Source organism: Anabrus simplex, chromosome 4 (genome assembly GCF_040414725.1).
Source record: "Anabrus simplex isolate iqAnaSimp1 chromosome 4, ASM4041472v1, whole genome shotgun sequence".
Lineage (NCBI taxonomy): Eukaryota > Metazoa > Arthropoda > Insecta > Orthoptera > Tettigoniidae > Anabrus > Anabrus simplex.
The window spans coordinates 346059295-346078895 of record NC_090268.1 but is presented as its reverse complement, the minus strand read 5'-3'; the positions used below and the strand labels follow the sequence as shown (position 1 = coordinate 346078895).

The 19601-nt window shown below is 42.6% G+C and overlaps 1 protein-coding gene across 1 annotated transcript in view; it reads right to left on the bottom strand.

The window, feature by feature from the left end:
• The window catches only part of LOC136872711 (neuronal calcium sensor 2), a 1371956-nt gene that overhangs the window by 513102 nt on the left and 839253 nt on the right, over positions 1 to 19601 (bottom strand). The window contains exon 6 of the mRNA XM_068227282.1: positions 15018 to 15081. The gene's annotated coding sequence lies outside the window, so the exon portion shown is untranslated. The remainder of the gene's footprint in view (positions 1 to 15017; positions 15082 to 19601) is intronic.

The window sequence follows — 19601 nt, the reverse complement described above, 5'->3', positions numbered from 1 at the left end:
AAATTCAAGCATTCAATTTTTCATACGACATAAGATGGCATTCCCACGCTGGATTCACTCAGGGCTGTCGGTAACGTAGTCCCCAGAAAAATCAACAAAGTGATATCACATTCCATTTTTATGACGGGTAATCTATTTGTGGATATACTTTCCTTTTTTGTTCCGAGCGAGTATTACGGAGCTCCTGAAGCGAGATATTTTCAGCACGATGGCGGAAAGAATTGGATTTGTTGAGGACACTGTTTCTGGAGGAAAAAGGAAATACTAACAACTTCTGGTTTGTATCTCTCTTTGTTGGTCGCAACAAAAGAATACATCGTGCATCGATGAAAATTCTACAATCTCCAGCCTTCTGTGAGATAATCTTTTGTGTTCAAGGAAGCGGTTTTGAACCCCTACCCAGACGGTTGATAAGTATGGTGCCTACATAACAAAACATATTGTCAAATGATTTATTGGTACGTTAAAAACATTACAAGAGCAAATTTACAGTACTCCTCAGCTTTAAAAATCTTTAAGAGTTAAATGACTTGAGACAGCCATACGTTCGGCAAGTTGGTTGAGCTCCTTGGGTTGCATACCTGTGAACTTGCACTCCGGAGATTGAGAGTTCGAATCACCCCCTTGGGGAGCCCTAATTATGGTTTTCCGTGGTTTCCCATTTTCAAACCCGGATAATGCTGGGACTGTGCTTTAATTAAGGCCACGTTCGCTAATTTCCCAATCCTAGCCGTGTCCTATTTGAGTCGCCGAAAATTTTCCATGTGTTAGTGCTAGTGTGACAAAAACAAACGCAAAGAAAATGTTCGGTATTTAAAGATTGAGAAGGTCAAGAAACTAAATATTATGCTGAGGGTTTGTAGTAATGGTGTCCGCACGTTACACCTTTGGACTGGGAAAAACTTAATCTTATTTAGAACCGAGCGAGTTGGCTGTGCGGTTAGGGACGCGCAGCTATGAGCTTGCATTCGGGAGAAAGTGGGTTCAAACCCCACTGCCGGCAGCCCTTAAGATGGTTTTCCGTGGTTTCCCATTTTCACACTAGGCAAATGCTAGGACTGTACATTAATCATATCCACGGCCGCTTCCTTCTCACTTTTCTTTCTTTTACTTAGAATTGGCTTTACGTCGCACTGACACAGATAGGTCTTATGGCGACGATAGGATAGGAAAACCTAGGAGTGGGAAGGAAGCGGCCGTGGTCTTATTTAAAGTACAGCTTCATCATTTGCCTGGTGTGAAAATGGGAAGCCACGGAAAACCATCTTCAGGGCTGCCCACAGTAGGGGCTCGAAACCACTATCTCCCGGATGGAAGCTGACAGCTGAGTGCCCCTAACCGCACTGCCAACTCGCCTGGCCTTTCCACTTCTAGCCCTCTCGTATCCCATTGTCGCCATAAGACCTATCTGTGTCGGTGCGACGTAAAGCAATTAGTAAACGAAAAAAAATCTAATAATCGAGTAGTCTCACCAACCGAGTTGCAGGCCTTCTGAAGAGGTGCTATCAATGCGGCCCGACTACTAATTTCGACATCCCGATTGTGCTTCCGTTTAGCAACGAGAGCAGAATTCTACTGGACGGTACCTATGATGTAATTATTTTAATTTTGTGGGATGGCACTGTTTTCTCTGGTATCTAGTAGCGGAAAAGCGAAAGGTCAAAACTGACAGGCAGGCAGTCTAAAATGTGTCAAACTAAATGCTGATACTAAAGATAAACCTATTATCAAGTTTTACTGTATTTCAAAGTAGTCACCAGCATTGCGTATAAGTTACCAGCGATGCGGAAGTCGTAGGATACCTTTAACAGCGCCTGTTGTATTGATACTTTGAATGGAGCGGTCCACTGCCTGACGGATCTCTGGAAGAGTTCTGAAGCGAATGCAATTGAATTAGCCAGAGGTCGTACAGCACGACACTGTCATCAAGGTCTTCAAGAGGCGTGCGGGGAATTTGCATTGTCTTACAAAACAGTGGCAAAGTGGGTAAAAGCTTTCAACGATTTTTCTCAATCCCAGGCAGTGGCGGCCGGTGGACTGTTACGTCGGGGTGGGGGTGGCAAAGTACTTTTTCACACACCTCTTTCTTGACTACTTTGACAGAAAAGAGAAAAGCAAACTGAGATCTTAAGGCTGCGCCTTATCAGCTGTTTTCGCCATTTGGGTATACAATAATTTATGATTACATTTAAATTATACCATCAATGAGGATCTGATGTGAAAATTACGTAAATACGGATTTAGTCAAGCTTTATTTGCTGAGCAACATTAACTGGAGGTAAATAAGTCCCTTGGAAAAGTAATAGCTCAGAGCTATGATGGTGCGAATGTGATAAGCGGGCAACACACAGGTGTAGAGGCAAAAAATAGGTCGTGTACAAAAATGGGCACTTTGTTCATTGTTACGCCCATCAATTGAACCTGATTATCGAGCGCTGTGCAGCCCAACAAACAATTGAAAGGTTTTAAAAATAGCAGTTTAGAAGGATTTGCAAGTTTTCTCCAAATCTTCCAAACGGACAGCCGTACTAGATGAGATCGTTTAGAAACGAGTCCCGAAAATTTCCTCAACTGCATTGATAGAAATTGTGGGCAGGATGCGTAAGATCTGTTTTCGTCTCTAAAAATGAATTGAGGAAAGAGTTTGGATGACTGTAATGATTATTCTGGTTGTCTCAGAGAAATCTCGTTATATCAACTGAAAGCGCGTGGAATAGATTGAGTCTGAAAGCTCGTTTATATTACCCAACTCACGAAAATTTCAAGGATTATCGCATGAATTGGTTTCATTGTGCCCTCGCAGTGTGAACTCAGATTTTTCACAAAACTTAATGCATTCAATAAGTTTACTGAGTATGTAACGGTTTTCCGATACGTCCTCATTGAACTGTTTAATTTTTAACCTATACGCACTAACTATTAACTAGCACTGGATATCTACCTTACCAAGCATCGTGAACTGAATATTATTGTTTATATGCTTTTCACTACATTTATGTTGTTTTTTTAACTCATTGAAGAATTGAAGGTCCGTAACACGAGTTAATGTCCACGCGAGATCACGAGAATTCATAGCCAAACCCACGTAGCAAATGACTCCATTTCTTATCTCACATCCACACAACCAGTCTGTATGCTTGTGCGATGTGCGATTTACTTTCGGAAGGATTCTGAAACTGTGTAATATTTAAATCGGATGTCGGAGGTCCTAGCCTTTTCAATTCTAATCTACGGTCAACGCAAAGACGTCCACTCTCGAAAATAGCGTCCACAGAATTCAGTTTCAAAAGCAGGAATAATTAATCACCCTAAGATGTAAGCATTGTTAGAATAAGTATGAAAATCAAATAAGGAAAGAAATTTAAGATTTAAGCACTGTGAGAACAACTCACCAGTTTCAACTCTAGAGCACAGCATTATTATTATTATTATTATTATTATTATTATTATTATTATTATTATTATTATCAATAAACACAGAAATCACGAAGATATCACAATCAATAGCGATTCCAAATCACAATCTCACCGGTAAATTAACACACACTACTTTCAAAGCTTAATAGCGTACAGAATAAGCACCACGAAGCACAAACATAAAGGAAGATTACTAACAAATAGTACAATTACGGACCAGTATCACCGCACTCATTTAACTTTTCCATGCGAAAACAAACTCGCTCACTGCTGCCAATCGTCGCGAAACGCGGGATGTAAGCCAGAGGTCTGCGTTACTTCACCTTTGCAATTTGAATCGGCATTCCTGGTCTCAAATGTTACATTTCATTATCACTCATTATTATTTTTCATCTTGAAATATAATTAAAAACAGGGTAAACAAGGTCATGAATTATTATTTAATGTCATTATATGCAGCCATGGCTGGCGCATGCTCGTAGAGGGGTTTGTGAAGATGCCTTTACTCCTACGGACACTGCCGAGCTTAAAGCCTCTTGCTGCACACTTCGTCCCGCCGAAGCCGTCCACCAACGTGCTTCCCCCTTACATCTATACCCCTCACCGGCACTATATCCCGCTATATCCTGGGACGGAAGCTCGAGAGTCCGTGCCTTACCTTCAACCTGTCCGGCTCCATGGCTAAATGATTAGCGTGTTGGCCTTTGGTCACAGGGATCCCGGGTTCAATTCCCGGCAGGGTCGGGAATTTTAACTATCATTGGTTAATTTCGCTGGCACGGGGGCTGAGTGTTTGTGTTGTCTTCATCGTCTTTTCATCCTCATCACGATGCACAGGTCCTACGGAAGTCAAATCGAAAGACCTGCACCTGGCGAACCGAGCATGTCCTCGGTCACTCCCGGCACTAAAAGCCATGCGCCATTTCATTTTTACCTTCAACCTGAAAACATTTACCAGCGAACTGCGCGCTAAAAGTCACTCACCTAAGTTTGATATTACCCAACAGCCTTCCTTATTGATGAGAATTTACAGTTTTACGATGAAATGTCATTTTCTTAGCGTTCTTCGAGTACATTTTTTGACTTCAAATATCGAAAGAAAAGAAAAAAAAACCTTTTGGTTCTCTAGGGAGGACACCGTCCGAGAGTCCTTACGGGCCGGCCGCTACTGTGCCCAGGTGTTCCTTGAGAATGTGCAGCACAGCCGTATGCGCTAATGCGGTGTCTCGGGCTAGCTCACGAATCGTATGGTGTCGACCAGCGTCCAGTAACGCGGCAAGAACATGCATTTCTTCACCGACTCTAGGACGACCTGGCTAACTCATGTCTGCCTCATTTTGGCGTTCTTCATTGAAGACCTTTACCCACCGTGCTACTCTTTTTTAAGGCAATGCAGATTCCCCGCAAGCCTCTTGAAGACCTGTACGACCTCTGACACATTCAACTGCATTCGCTTCAGAACTGTTCCAGAGATTCGCCAGGCAGTACACCGCTCCATTCGAACTATCAACACAACAGGAGCTGCTAAAGGTACCCTACGACTTCCTCATCGCTGGTAATGGGTTTTACACAATGCTGGTGATTACTTTGAAGGACAGTAAAACTTGGTAACATGTATCTCTTTTGTATCAGTTGTAATTAAATAGTTGTCACTATTAAAGTTCCAACCCCTGTATTATCTATACCAGGCACCATTCAGCAACAACAATTTATTGCACCAAATAGGCCTACTACAGGTTTACGAACTACATCTTCAGTCTCAGTAGCTGCCTCTGTGGATCAGTGGTAGTGTGTTGGACTCCGGATCCCAAGAGAGCGAGTTCAAACCCGGCAGAGGTAGTCGGACTTTTGAAGGGCGGAAGAAAGTCCATTCGACATTCCATGTCGTACGATGTCGGCATGTAAAAGATCTCTGGTGACACATTTGGTGTTTACCCGACAAAATTCATTAAAATCTCAGCCACAGACGCCCAAGAGAGATCCGGTTTACTCTGTCTGCCATCTAGTAGGCCTAGAGTAAAACGGAACGTCGAAATGGACGACCAGACAGCCAGATGGCGTCAGATTGAAATGTCTGCACACGGTAGCTGAGGCCATACGATTACTTTTTTCAGTCTCACTCAGAGCATAGTTACACACTTTTCATCCACGCGATCGCAGTTCGAATACTAGTCAATGCATGAGGTATTTTTGAAATGCAAAGTCATATTCCTATTAAAAATAAACCCGTGTCCTCGTTCCGAGGTGTTGCAGGCTCTTTTCAGGCACACCCCCAATGGAGGTAAGCTGCATGTAGCATTGTAACTACCTACTATCCCTTCTGTCATTTTCAAATCTCTGCTAGAACCGGGAAACGAACTCAGGCCTTTGAGGATGGCAGCTAATACCACTAACCATTACGCTACGGAGGCGAACACATTCCTATTATTCGGATTCCACCTAAAATGCAACACCTCGTATCTCTGAATATGAGACTAACAATAAAGACCACACGCTAGCTCGTTTGGTTCTCACATCAAGATACTTGCTGACAATACTATTCTGTTCGTAACATGATAATCTTCTCCTATCTCTAACCAAAGAAATGTTTGTTTTGGAACGGACAGAATTCATTTAAACTTGAGTGAATGACCAGCTAACATACCGTCGTTGAGCCTAGAAAATCCGCTATGTGATAATATTTCAGCTTTGAACTGTGACCAGAAAGGTCCTGCCATCCAAGCTTCAGTTTTGCATGAACTATATTACCGAAGTTTCGTTGTGATACATGAGCTGCGGGTCAGTATTTCTCCTGTCAACATTGTCAAATAACAGTATTTTCAGGCGCAACGAGGATATCCTAAATTTAATGATAAAATCTCTACATGAAAATAGTGAGATCTGCACCGGTTTATGCTTCGTGCCACCAAGATGAAGATGCTGAAAATGTCAGCAGGAGTTTCGAAGAAAGACCACATCCGAAATCAGCGCATCAGAAACAAGTTACACGTGAAGGAGACAGACTTCGGGGAGGTGCAGCCTGAGCGGGAGACATAGTTTAAGAAGGTGAACGAACTGGACGAAAGCTGTGTAGCTAAAAGTGCCGTAGACCCTGAATACGCAGAAGAAGAAGAAGAAGAAGAATACGAAGAATAAGAATAAGAAGAAGAAGAAGAAGGCCTAAGAACAGCTGCGCCCAACAGATGAGGCAACAACAAATTTACGGCTCCAATGATGTTGAAACACAAACAGCTACCAACAATAAAGTGCAACAGCGTTCCGCTAACCCTGCAGGACCTGCAACAGAAGCTTCACAACCAGGACGTCAACAACGAAGATATATCGATGTCAAAGCGAGGAAGAAGAGTTTTTACGTAAAATCAACGGTAGTGTTATATTAATTGCTAAAAAACAGAAGCGCTTCTCAGAGCAGTTAGATTATGTATGCACCGTAGAAATCATAGTTGTATTTTAAAATTACATAAAACTGTACAAAAATGAGATTTTCACAACACCAATAGAATTTCACGTTCTATATGCCTATTTTACTAATATTATTTTACTATAATAAATGAATATATAAATGTACACTCAACCCCACAAAAAATGGCCGAAAAAGAAATATTTAACTCTATACATTCTTGAAAAGCGAGGATATTCGTAAACTGTGGATAGCCGGTAGCCGAATAGATGATACTTGAAATCCCACTGCCTGCACAATATGTTCACCCTATTTCAAAATAGAGACTTTTAGTCAGACTCCCTGGTCAGCATTGAGGCCTTCGGTTCAAAGGGTCCTGTGTTCAATTTCCGGCAAGGCCGAGGACTTTAATCTCGTGTGATTAATTCTTCTCGCTCGGGGACTGGGCGTTTGTGTTTATCCCAACAGTCTCCTCTTCATATTCGGATAACACAGAAGCACGCAATATTGATTAAATCCCTCCAAGTCGGATTGGCGTCAGGAAGGGCACCCGGCCGTAAAACAGTGCCAAATCTACATGTGCGACACAGTTAGCACCCGCGACTCCTCAGGTGTGGGAAAAGCGGCAGAAAAAAGATAACGATCTAAAAACAACATCTGCGACGGTCAATTTTTGTAAGGTTGAGTGCACATGCTATTAATGCAACTTCTTAGCACAAACGAGGAAACTGTCGGATTCCTGCTCGGAACCACTCATTTTGCCATGCTGTGGACAGCCTGTATACTAACGGCAGGCGTCCAGCGATCTTATGATGTGTTAATGTTTCATCCTTCCAAATTTCATTGAAATTTAAGCCTTCAGTATACCACGTTCCAATTAAAATTGCAGTAAGAAATTCATATTATCGACATAATAACCATTACCTGTAAGTTTATGATATCTTAGTTGATAATTCTACAAAGTGTCATTAAAACTGGTTTGGCCCAACATAAACAGTTCCCTCGCAAGATCAAGCAGCTTCCAAATGAAACAGGTTTCGACCACATTATTTCAAATAGTATTCAGAATAATAATGACTTTGAGTAAACAACACTTGGTATTTATCATATTCTCACAAGAAGTCTTGATGTGAAACATAAAATGCCACTCAGAACACAATGGAACTCCTACACAAACACCCACAACTCTTTAGCTATTAATCACCGACACAGCCGACCCATACGGCGCGTCACCATCATACATCTCTATCGCCAGTCACAATAGTGTGATTTAACAACAAGCGGGCGGATTATCTGGAGAGGAACACGAGAAAAGAATACTCGCCGATGGTGTTGTAAACAAACAATTTAAAAATCCACTCAATGATGAAAACTTCCCAGGAATATGAACTATAATAAACTATGACAATATATTATTATTTGTTCCTAAAAATTACAATAGGTTTCTTAATCATCGTTATCCCGTCGATTAGATGAGCAGTTCACCTTTTTCTACCACTTCGAGGGCTAATGTGATGATGATGATAAGGCTTGTTGTTTTAAGGGGCCTAACATCTAGGTCATCGGCCCCTGATTGTACGAAATGAAATGACAAATTAAAAGTTTTAATTGGATACTGACCAAAATAAAAAATGGCATGAAGAATGAATGGATGGATATGAATTTAAAACAATCAGTGGATCCTACCAAAAACTACCATAAAAAAATAGTATTACTGACCAAGAGACCACTTCTAAAGCATAATCCTGAATCGAGGATGCTTGTGTCTAAAGGCGTCCAAAATACAGGTCAACGGCCCCGGGTAATGGTACTTATCGCTAGTAATGGAGAACCATGGTATTTGCCTTGCTGGGGTACTAATCAAGAGTAGCGTAGACTCACGGTGTTCCACATATGATGGTACTACTCTCAAGTATTGGCGTCGTACAGGTAACGAAGACCTATGGTGTTTCTCACAAAATGGCACCACACACAGGCAACGCAAACCGATGGTGTTCCTCACCTAGGTGTACTAATCACGGGCGCCGGTATTCCTGTGGTGTTCCTCACATAGTGGATACTAAGCACAGGCAACGCAGGCCCACGGTGTTGCTCACAAGGGTACGACTCACGGGTACTGGAAACCCAGTGACCCACTCTCTGCTGCTACTAATCACAAACCTATTTCATACCTAATATAGTGGTACTACTTGCAAGTAAGGCAACCCATGGTGTTCCCCGCGTGATGGTACTAATCAAAAGTAGTTTCATGGTTCTAATACAATCATCCCTTGGTCACCCCTTTTAGTCGCCTATCAGGACAGGCAGTAGATACCATGGTTGTATTCTTCGTCTGCATCCCCCACCCACAAGGGGTAGACAGAGAAAAAGGAAGAAATAAGAAGGGATCCGTCACTTCGAAAAATGAAGTAACGGACGAAGAAAGGCAAGGGCCACGAAGGGCGTCAAAATGAAATACTCCCTAGGCACGAGGCCTAATGTGAGTCAATTCATTGTTTCGCTTAAGCACCACTACGAGCACTAATGCGAGTCAATGCAGAGTTTCACTTAACCCTTTTTTTTTTGCTAGGGGCTTTACGTCGCACCGACACAGATAGGTCTTATGGCGACGATGGGATAGGAAAGGCCTAGGAGTTGGAAGGAAGCGGCCGTGGCCTTAATTAAGGTACAGCCCCAGCATTTGCCTGGTGTGAAAATGGGAAACCACAGAAAACCATCTTCAGGGCTGCCGATAGTGGGATTCGAACCTACTATCTCCCGGATGCAAGCTCACAGCCGCGCGCCTCTACGCGCACGGCCAACTCGCCCGGTGACCTCAGGTTCAAGGACAACATCGATATCTCGGCGCACCACCACCGACTGGTAAAATGTGCCTGCGGATTTCGTTGTCGCTATAAACCGAAGGTAATGGATCAGTGTAACTTGAGCAGACGTGCAGCATGCCTCGCAGACGTATGCGAGAACCGTACCGTCAAATGAGTGAGTTAAGAGGGCGCATTATTGACATGAGAGAACGTGATTCATCCATCCGGGAAATTCGTGTGGTACGAAGTGTGTCGGCAGTGTAACGGGTGTGTACAGAATGGCTCACAGAAGGCCGTAAAATACGACGAGATGGGTCTGGTCGCACCACCAAGAACACCCCCCGAGAAGATCGACACCTCATCCGAATGGCATCGCAGGACAGATCTGCGTCCTCCTCGGCTCTGGTGTAAATGTAGAACAGTGTAACACATCGTACACTATCAGGAGTGACAGTCCGTCACCGTTTATTACGGTCTGGGTTACCGGCGTGTCGTCCACTTCTCCGCCTACCTTTGACTAATGTGCATAAACAAGCTAGACTGCAATGGTGTATGGAACGACGTCACTGGGAAAACGAATGGCACCAGACAGTGTTTTCGGACGAATCCAGGTTCTGTTTGTTTGACAATGATCCAAGTGCTATTGGGTACAACCACAAATCACAGTTGGTGTGTGTGTCCAGGGCACTGTGACCAGATTGATCTACGTGAATGGCATCCTGTGACCCGTAGCCAAATCCTTTCTGCACGTCACTCCAGACGCCATATTTCAGCAGGACAATGCGCGACCACATGCTGCTGCACGAACACTTACGTTCTTATTGTCACAGGATGTCAGACTGTTGCCCTGGCCCGCCAGATCACCGGACTTGTCGCCAATCGAAAATGTGTGGGATATGGTGAAACGACGGGTGCGGCGCTGTGACCCAATGCCAACCACCAAAGATGAACTGTGGAACCAAGTGAATGCAGCATGGATTGCTATACCCCAGGACGCTATTCGCGCCTTATACGCGTCAATGCCATCACGCATGGAACAAGTTATCAATGCCCATGGAGGACCCAGAGCCTACTGGGACACAGGACACATTCTGAACCTAGATGACTGAAATGCGAATCGTTTCTGCAGAACATACTAGTGAACATGTCCTGTGAATATTAACTTCTCATCTCTAGTCCTTCAAGGTGTTCTGTTCTTTAGGAATAATACCGGGGCCAGTAAATGTGTATTAGGTTCTCACAGAACGGCGTCAAAATAAAGATTTCCACTTTTGGAGAGACATCATTCTGACGTTCACTCAATCTATCAAAAATGAGTACCAGGTTCATTTCTGGGGGCAAAGGCGTCCGGTCATAGAAATAATCACTCTATTCCAGTTTGTACTGTGGTTATGAATAGTGGAAGCCTTCGCTTTCCACTCCTCCAACGTCTTTAATGGCCATTTCGGAGATGCCGTTTTGCTTTATAATGATACTGGAACAAAAATACTCGTATCAATCAAGCCGTTGAATTAACTGAATACTTTTAACAGTCAAAGCTAATAAAGGTTCCACTTAAAACATAATGGTGAAAATACATCTCTGAAAGAATCATCTTCTTCCATCGCATTTTCCACACCCAAGTGGGGATCGCGGGTGCAATCCATAAGAGGTGATCAAGAAGTTTTCGTCTGAGGGCGTTGCTGCAGAGGAAGTGCAACGTAGCGCGACTCCCATGCAGGTATACAAGCCGGATATGTGGACAAAGGGATCAGTGTTGCAGTCGTGTCGTGCCGAAGTAAGTGTGTTAAATGCGGCCACGTGAACTATGGTGACGTTATTCCTAAATGTGTCCAAACAGGACCAACGTGCTGTTATTCTGTTCTTGGCTTGCGAAGGACAAACATCGGTGGACATCCATCGGAGAAGGAAGAATGTGTATGGGGCAGCATATCTTTCGAAAACCACCGTTGTGGCATGGTGCACCAAGTTCCGTGCGGGTCGCGTTTCGACACAAGACATCCATTACGGACAACAACAACTACTTTTACGGTTTATGGAGACGAGGTGCCGGAATATTTTCTAGCAGGTCTTTCACGTGCCAGTAAATATACCGTCACGAGGATGACGTATTTGAGCACCTTCAAATAGGCCTACCACCAGACTGAGCCAGGATCGAACCTGCCACGCTGGGCTCAGAAGGCCAGTGCTCTACCATCCGAGCTATTCAGACCGGCTATTTAGTTTTCACGGCCACACTGTACTTGAAATAAACTTTCGGCTTATTAGGTCGTGCTGAGTATGCACAGTTCGTACAGAAGAGGTGTTAAATACAGGAAAAACATGGCCAATCAGACACCAGTAGGAACTGAACCCAAAACCTTCAGGAAAACTAAATATTCATTGAATTGGCGCACAGCGGGCAATACGAGAGCAGTTTACAGTTATGCAGGTAGTAGTGTTAGTCCTGTAGCTCAGATCCTTCCTAGCAGAACAGATATGACCTATGTCTCCACAGCTCCATCGGTACAACATCCGACGCGAAGTGGGAAGTTTGTGAGTTCGGATCCCCATGGTGTCTAGGTGGACATTTTTGTTCTGTACTCAACATCACTTCGCATATACTTACTATACGTACGAAACACAATGTAATAAGCAGGAAGCTTTCTTCAAATCACATCTCTAATGCATGAAGTGGCACACCTGCTCCAATTTCGTGTCATTTCCTGTCATTACATAAATGAGTTGTTTTGTAGTTCTTTCCTTTGCAGACGACCCTTAAAAACACAATCTATTGTCATCAAAGTTCGATGTAGCAACGGACAGAACACGAATATAAAAGAAGTAAAATAAATAAAATAAAATACGATAAACAAGTTACAGAATTTTGAGCGGCTGCAAAAGACATCGACGAAGTAGTGAGATGCCAAATTTCTGTTTGGGCACCCCCGAGGGGGGCTTGATTTAGTACCAGTACCGGTGCGCTATTGCGCTCCTCATCTGGTCTGTTCAGAACAATAAGTATAACCATAGTACATTTATAATTGGATAATAATAATATGGATAGTGAGATCTGTAATATGGTAATTGGCTTAATTCAAACCTTCGTTGGTTTTAGACGATGGCTGAGTTGTTGAGTGAACATAGCAGTTTACATGTGTCGGTAAGTGGTAGGACTGGATGGTCACCCATCCACGTGCTGACCACGCCCGATGTTACTGATCTGTGAACAGTGAGACTGTTACCGATAATGTTGCGCAGTGACGACCACTTAAGTTAAACGGTGAGTTTACTTTAGTGTGGTTGTGCGGATGCTAATTTTGAATAAAATAGCACCGTTAATTGCAGCATGTATGGCGCGTGCACCGCCTCGTCTTCCAGAACCAGTGCTTCATCTTCGTGCTAGGAAGGCCGTTTGGTGTTTGAAGACCAGGTACGGTGTATTTGAGGAAGTGAGCACTTTTTACTCTCATGGAGGGTGGGTGGTGGAGTAGTGAGATGAACAGCACACAAAGGTATTATGGTAAACGGGGCGAAAAGTCAGATTGTAAGTTTCACACACAGGAGAGGACCTCTCAGTTTTAGTTACCGTTTTGATGGGGTGTAAGTACCTCACGGGAATATCTAAGTACCTAGGTGTTAATATATGGAAAGACTTTTTTTTTACAATCTGCTTTACGATGCAACGACACAGACACGCCTTATCGCGACGACGGGATAGGAAAGGACTAGGAGTGGGAAGGAAGCGGCCTTGGCCTTAATTAAGGTACAGCCCATACATTTTCCTGGTGTAAAAAATGGGAAACCACGGAAAACCATCTTTAGGTCTGACGACAGTGGGATTCGAACCTACTATCTCCCGAATGCAAGCTCACAGCTGCGTGTCCCTAACCACATGGCCAACTCGCTCGGTGGAAAGATTTTCAATGGAGTAATCACATTAACGAGATTGCAAAATAAAGGTTACACATTTCTGATGGTTATGTGGACGTTTAGGAGTTATAGCAAGGATGTAAAGGACCGGGTAAGACCCTAATTAGATTACGGTTGCAGCGTATGGGACCCTCGCCAGGATTACTTGATTCGAGTTCCGGAAAGGGTCCAACGGAAAGCAGCATGGGTAATTTCCAACAAAAGAGCAGTGTTAACGAAAATATTGCCAACTTTGGGCTGAAAAGGTTTAAGAGTAAAGCCACGAAGCGCCCGATTAAGTGGTACGTTCCGATCTGTAGGTAGAGAGATGGCGTGGAATGACATTAGTAGACGAATAAGATTGAATGGAGTTTTTAAAAGAATGATATATCACAATACGAGGATAAAGTTGGAAGTGAAGAGGACAAACTGGGACAAAAATTCGTTTATATGAAGAGGAGTTACGGATTGGAATAATTCAAAAAATATGTTTTTAAAATTTTCAATTTTCTTTTAAATCATTCCAGATTGGTAGGGAACCTGCCACCTGGGCGACAACTCTAAATGCAGATCACCGTGGTGGACTGACTCATTTATTGGTCGATTGATTGAGTGATTGACGTCATCCCAATAAAATGCATGTTTTGCCCAAAATATATCAATCAAAAATCAATCACTACTGATCTGTATTTAGCGCAGTCGCCCAGCTGGCAGATTCCCTATCTGTTGTTTTCCTAACATTTCCTTAAATGATTGCAAAAAATTTGGAAATTTATTGAACATCTCCCTTGGTAAGCTGTTCCAATCCCTAACTCCCCTTCCTATAAACGAATATTTGCCCCAATTTGTCCTCTTGAATTCTAACTTTATCTTCATATTGTGATCTTTCCTACACCACTCAAACTTATTCGTCTACTGATGTCATTCCACACCATCTCTCCACTGACAGCTTGGTACATACCACTTAGTCGAGCAGCTCGTCTCCTTTCTCCCAAGTCTTCCCAGCCCAAACTTTGTAACATTTTTTTAACGCTACTCTTTTGTCGGAAATCACCCAGAACAAATCCAGCTGCTTTTGGATTTTTTCCAGTTCTTGAATCAAGTAATCCTGGTGAGGGTCCCATACACTGGAACCATACTCTAGTTGGGGTCTTACCAGAGACTTACATGCCCTCTCCTATAGCCTATGAGACAAGTCTACGTTTTGTATTTACGCAGCTAGCAGGCTACTGAGTCAAAAGCAGCGCGAGAAGAACTGTTCTTCCCCTGACAACAGTAGGAGAACATAACTACCCTTTCAGAAATCACTGAGTGCGTGGTGCGAAACTTCAGCCAAGTGAACAATCTTCCATTCGTTGAGTAGAAAAGGCAGAACTCAGCTATGCATAACCAAGATTAGTCACGCAGTTGTGAAATAATAATGACGACTTATTTTCTGGAGTCGGACATCGAGGCCACTGGTCACTCATGAGAGTTACAGCTACATATAAGAGGTGAAATCTTACCTGCCTCCATAGCTTTCAACTGTGCAGGATAACTGCCTTAAATGCTTGTATTCTTCAACGATATCTGAAAAATAATAAGAGCAATTATTAAAATTCCTACTACAAAGAGATGTTTATTATAATCTTTCAATATTATACAGTGTACGTTGATATTTTGCTCCATCGTTCTTAGTTCAATCCACTAACACAGTATCGTAAAAATAAATAACTACAATTTTAAAAATGTTTGTTTAAAGAATATAAAAATGCACTTTTTTTTTCAAAGTAATGAATTTAACTAAGAGCACATCAATATGTAACTCACGTCTAATGATGACTGGATTACACAATGACCAAATTAAGTCAAGAATACAGAAAAGAACAAGACTTGTTCAATATAATACTTCAAACTTATTTTCTTACTACAACTATAGTTGGCCTACAGGTTTCCTGTAAAATTTCAAACTATGACTTAACTTCTATTACCACAGAGTGATTCGACTATTTATATAAGATTTTTAATAATTTATTTTCCTAACATTTTTCGGTATCAAAGCCCACGAATTCATGTACAGAATTGATAAAAATAATGGTTTCTGTACATACATGCGACCACCCGTTCTTTCAAAATAATCGCACAACACCGGATAGGTAGGACTGAATTTATCCGACAACTAATGAATTAACCGCCGTTATTCTGCTCTGGCTACCATCCCCCTGACGTGTACCGGGTCGAGTGAACCAGACTGCAGATCGCTGGCTTTCTGAAAGTTAGTTAGCGGGCTCGACCCCGATTCAGACCCGTAGTGTTTGAAGGTATTCAGATACGCTAGCCTTGTGTTGGTACATTTACCGGAACATGAAATAACTCATGTGAGACAGAATACCGGCATCTCGGAGTTTGGTGGGATGTAAAACCAATTCACTCCTCCGACGTTCATTTACGTCCAAATACTTGTAGTTGAAATACTAATTACACACATAGGGCCTATGCGTTGGACCCCGAGAGACAAAATGCTCATTGCACTGAGGTCAGAAAGGTATTTTTAATCTCCACCATTCCATGATGGCACGTCCGATTCAGATGTACTACCCAAAAAAATAGTTTCTGCCTGTTCGCGAAGGAAGAATTAAAAAATGAGACTCTAGAGAGAGAGAGAGAGAGAGAGAGAGAGAGAGAAAAGCAGATTATACAGGCGAAGCTCCCAAGAAACTTATCAGCTAAATATACAAAGAACACAGCAAAGTTAGTCTACGAGTAGGTTTATCACCCTTCTACAATTATTGAGAACTATCTGTACGTATCCACCGTTGAAGGGGTTTTACGTATTAATAAGGTAGGCTACAGATGAGCTGAATAGAACTGTGGGTTAACCGACAGAACTGAGCTTCGTAGTAATCCAGTCACGTTACTCGAAAATCCATAGTAGATTTTTTTTTGTTCTGCTATAATTTGCGCATATAAATAGAGAAGGGTTGCTACTGACACGGGAGCAGGCAACGAATAGCAGGCCCTGTGAAGAGCAGCTCGAGCGGAAGTCTAAACCGACAACCTTCAGGGTCTGTCCTTGTGATTTAATTTATCGTCATTGCGGAGAAAACGCAGAAACTATGAGAATCCGCAAGCGTTTATATTCTGAACGGATTACTGGTTGGTATCAGTGAACTGTGCGGAATGAAAACAAACTGACCATTCACGCAACCTTTGTTGTCAATCATTTAAAGGGACGATAGCTACGGCGTAAATTGAGACGGTCTTACCGCAAGCTAGTGAGACCGGCTCTGTTAGACAGAGCCCGCATGTTTTTGGAAAACAAAAGCTTCTTCCTGTCAACATTTCAGAGAATGAAATGTACTGCAAAATACATTTTAAACTCTTTTGTTCTTTGTTAATTTTTTCGTCAATAAAATATTACGGGAGATATTAAGGGATTTTTCATTTCGCTCAAGAGTTCATGTTTGAATTTGTAAAAGTCATGATGAGTGCTTCACATGCTGAAGCGCTTGCATTTAGACACAAATTGCCGGATGTGATCCCGCCTGTATTTAGTAGGTGCTCAAATACGCCAGCGTCGTGTCGGTAGATTTACTGGCACGCAAAAGAAATAATGCGGTACAAACTTCCGGTATCGTGCCGTTTAAGAAAACCGTAGTTAGTGGGACGTAAAATAATAATAATAATAATAATAATAATAATAATAATAATAATAATAATAATAATAATAATAATAATAATTTTCTTCTTAATCTGTTTACCCTCCAGGGTTGGTTTCTGCCCTCGGAGTCAGCGAGGGATCCCGTCTCTACCGCCTCAGGGGAGTGTCCTGGAGCGTGAGACTTTGGGTTGGGGATACAACTCGGAAGGAGGACCAGTCCTTCGCCCATGCGGCCTCATCTGCTATGCTGAACAGGGACCTTGTGGAGGGGGATGGAAAGATTGGAAGGGATAGACAAGGAACAGGGAAGGAAGCGATCGTGGCCTTAAGTTACGTACCATCCCGGTGTTTGCCAGGTGGAAAACTGGGAAACCACAGAAAACCACTTCGAGGATGGCTGCGGTGGAATCGGAACACCCCTCTATTCAATTGACCTCCCGAGACTGAGTGGACCCCGTTCCAGCCATCGTACCACTTTTCAAATTTCGTGGCAGGGCCGCGAATCCGAACCCGGTCCTCCAGGGTTGGCAGCTAATCACACTAGCCACTACACCACAGAGGCGGGCATTATTATTATTATTATTATTATTATTATCATTATTATTATTATTATTATTATTATTATATTGCTATAATGCCTATCAAAAATGTACGAAAGAAAAATTATCGTACTCTAAATTAAATTTTATGCCTTACTTATAAAATGTGTTTGTAAATCCAACAGTAAGGAATATATTAAGGAAATTTCATTTCATGTTTCCATGTAACTTAGTGTACATAAGTTTGAAGTGAGATGTAACCCAGCAGTAAATGGCAGCCTGGCTTAGCCTAAATACCAAGATTCATAAAGGCATCTTCGATGGTTTTTGCTTGATGACGGAATCGATCTTTTATTTTCGCCGTCTGCCCTGAACGTGTCTTAAATGTACGAAAACTTAAATTGGCGCAAGAAAATCAGACAGACTTTACTGTTTTATTTATATAAGTAACAAAAGTTAGCAAAGAATAGCGTAAAATAAACCTTTAAGTGAACAATTTATACACAGGTCATCAATAAAAGCGTCCCATCCCGTCTAGGAACAGTAAAATAGATTTTAGAATTCAACTCTTGACTCCTATTCGGTTTGAGAGGCAGTCTATTAAAACAAAGTTTTATGACGTCATCGAAGGAGTGGCGTGGTTGTTATTATTACTACTACTAGAGAGAGAGAGAGAGCAGCCACTTTTGGAGTTAGAGGCCAGATTGAAGAGGAGTCATATTAGGAAGTTCAGAAGCGCACTAAAATGATTATCCACTTTCCAATTCGCCAGTTAAGACAGAGGTTACTGCGCACTTCAGAGGCATTACATCTGAAATAAGATTAAAGCAGAATACCTTTACCGTATCAGTCACTATCAGACCTTTAATTCAAGCGTAATATTACCTAAGTCGGCCCCGTGGTCTAAGGGTAGCATGCCTGCCTCTTATGCGGAGGCCTCGGGTTCAATTCCCGGCCAGGTCAGGGAATTTACATGGACTTGATGGCTGTTTCGAGGTCCACTCAGCCTACGTGATTAGAATTGAGGAGCTATCTGACGGTGAGATACCGTCCCCGTCCTAAGAAGCCAACAATAACGGCCAAAAGGATTCGTCGTGCTGACCACACGACACCTCGCAATCTTCAGGCCTGGTAAGCTAAGGCCCTTCAAGGGCTGTAGTGCCATTGGGGTTTGGATTGGTTTGGTTTGTTTTGTAATATTAGCTAACATCTATTTTAGCTTAATATTACGAGGGGAGTTCAATGTATGAGAAACGCATTTTTTTTTCTAAAAGTAGGTTAGTTTTATAGAGGATTCCAATACGCCATGTTATTCCCCAATATTCTTTATTTCAACATAATTTCCGTTCAACGCTACGTCCTTACGTCACCGTAATGTGAGGACCTGCATAGTACCACTCGACTGGTCGATGTCGAAGTCAACGTCGCGCTGCATCGATAACTTCCCCGTCATCCACGTAGTGCTTCCCGCGGAGTGCATCCTTCATTGGGCCAAACAGATGGAAGTCAGAAGACGCGAGATCCGGGCTGTAGGGTAGATGAGGAAGAACAGTCCACTGAAGCTCTGTGACCTCCTGTGGCGTGCGCAGACTTGTGGGTGGCCTTGCGTTGTCATGGAGAAGGCTCACCGTGCTTTTGTCCATTGCCGGTACTCCGCGGACATTTTGCAAGCGCTTATGAATATATGTCACACCCTGGTTTTCCGCCAAAACAAACTCAATGATTGGTCTCCGTTACAGACACCATTTTGAAGGCTAGTTATAACGCTGCCACCTATTGGAAATTAATGAAATTCTAAGAGACGAAGCGGGAATATTCAAAGATGTCCAAAACAAAATTCCTTTTTTTTTTTTGAACCGAAATTGGCCAATAAATAAAATGTGTTGCATTGTACTCGTATATTGAACGCC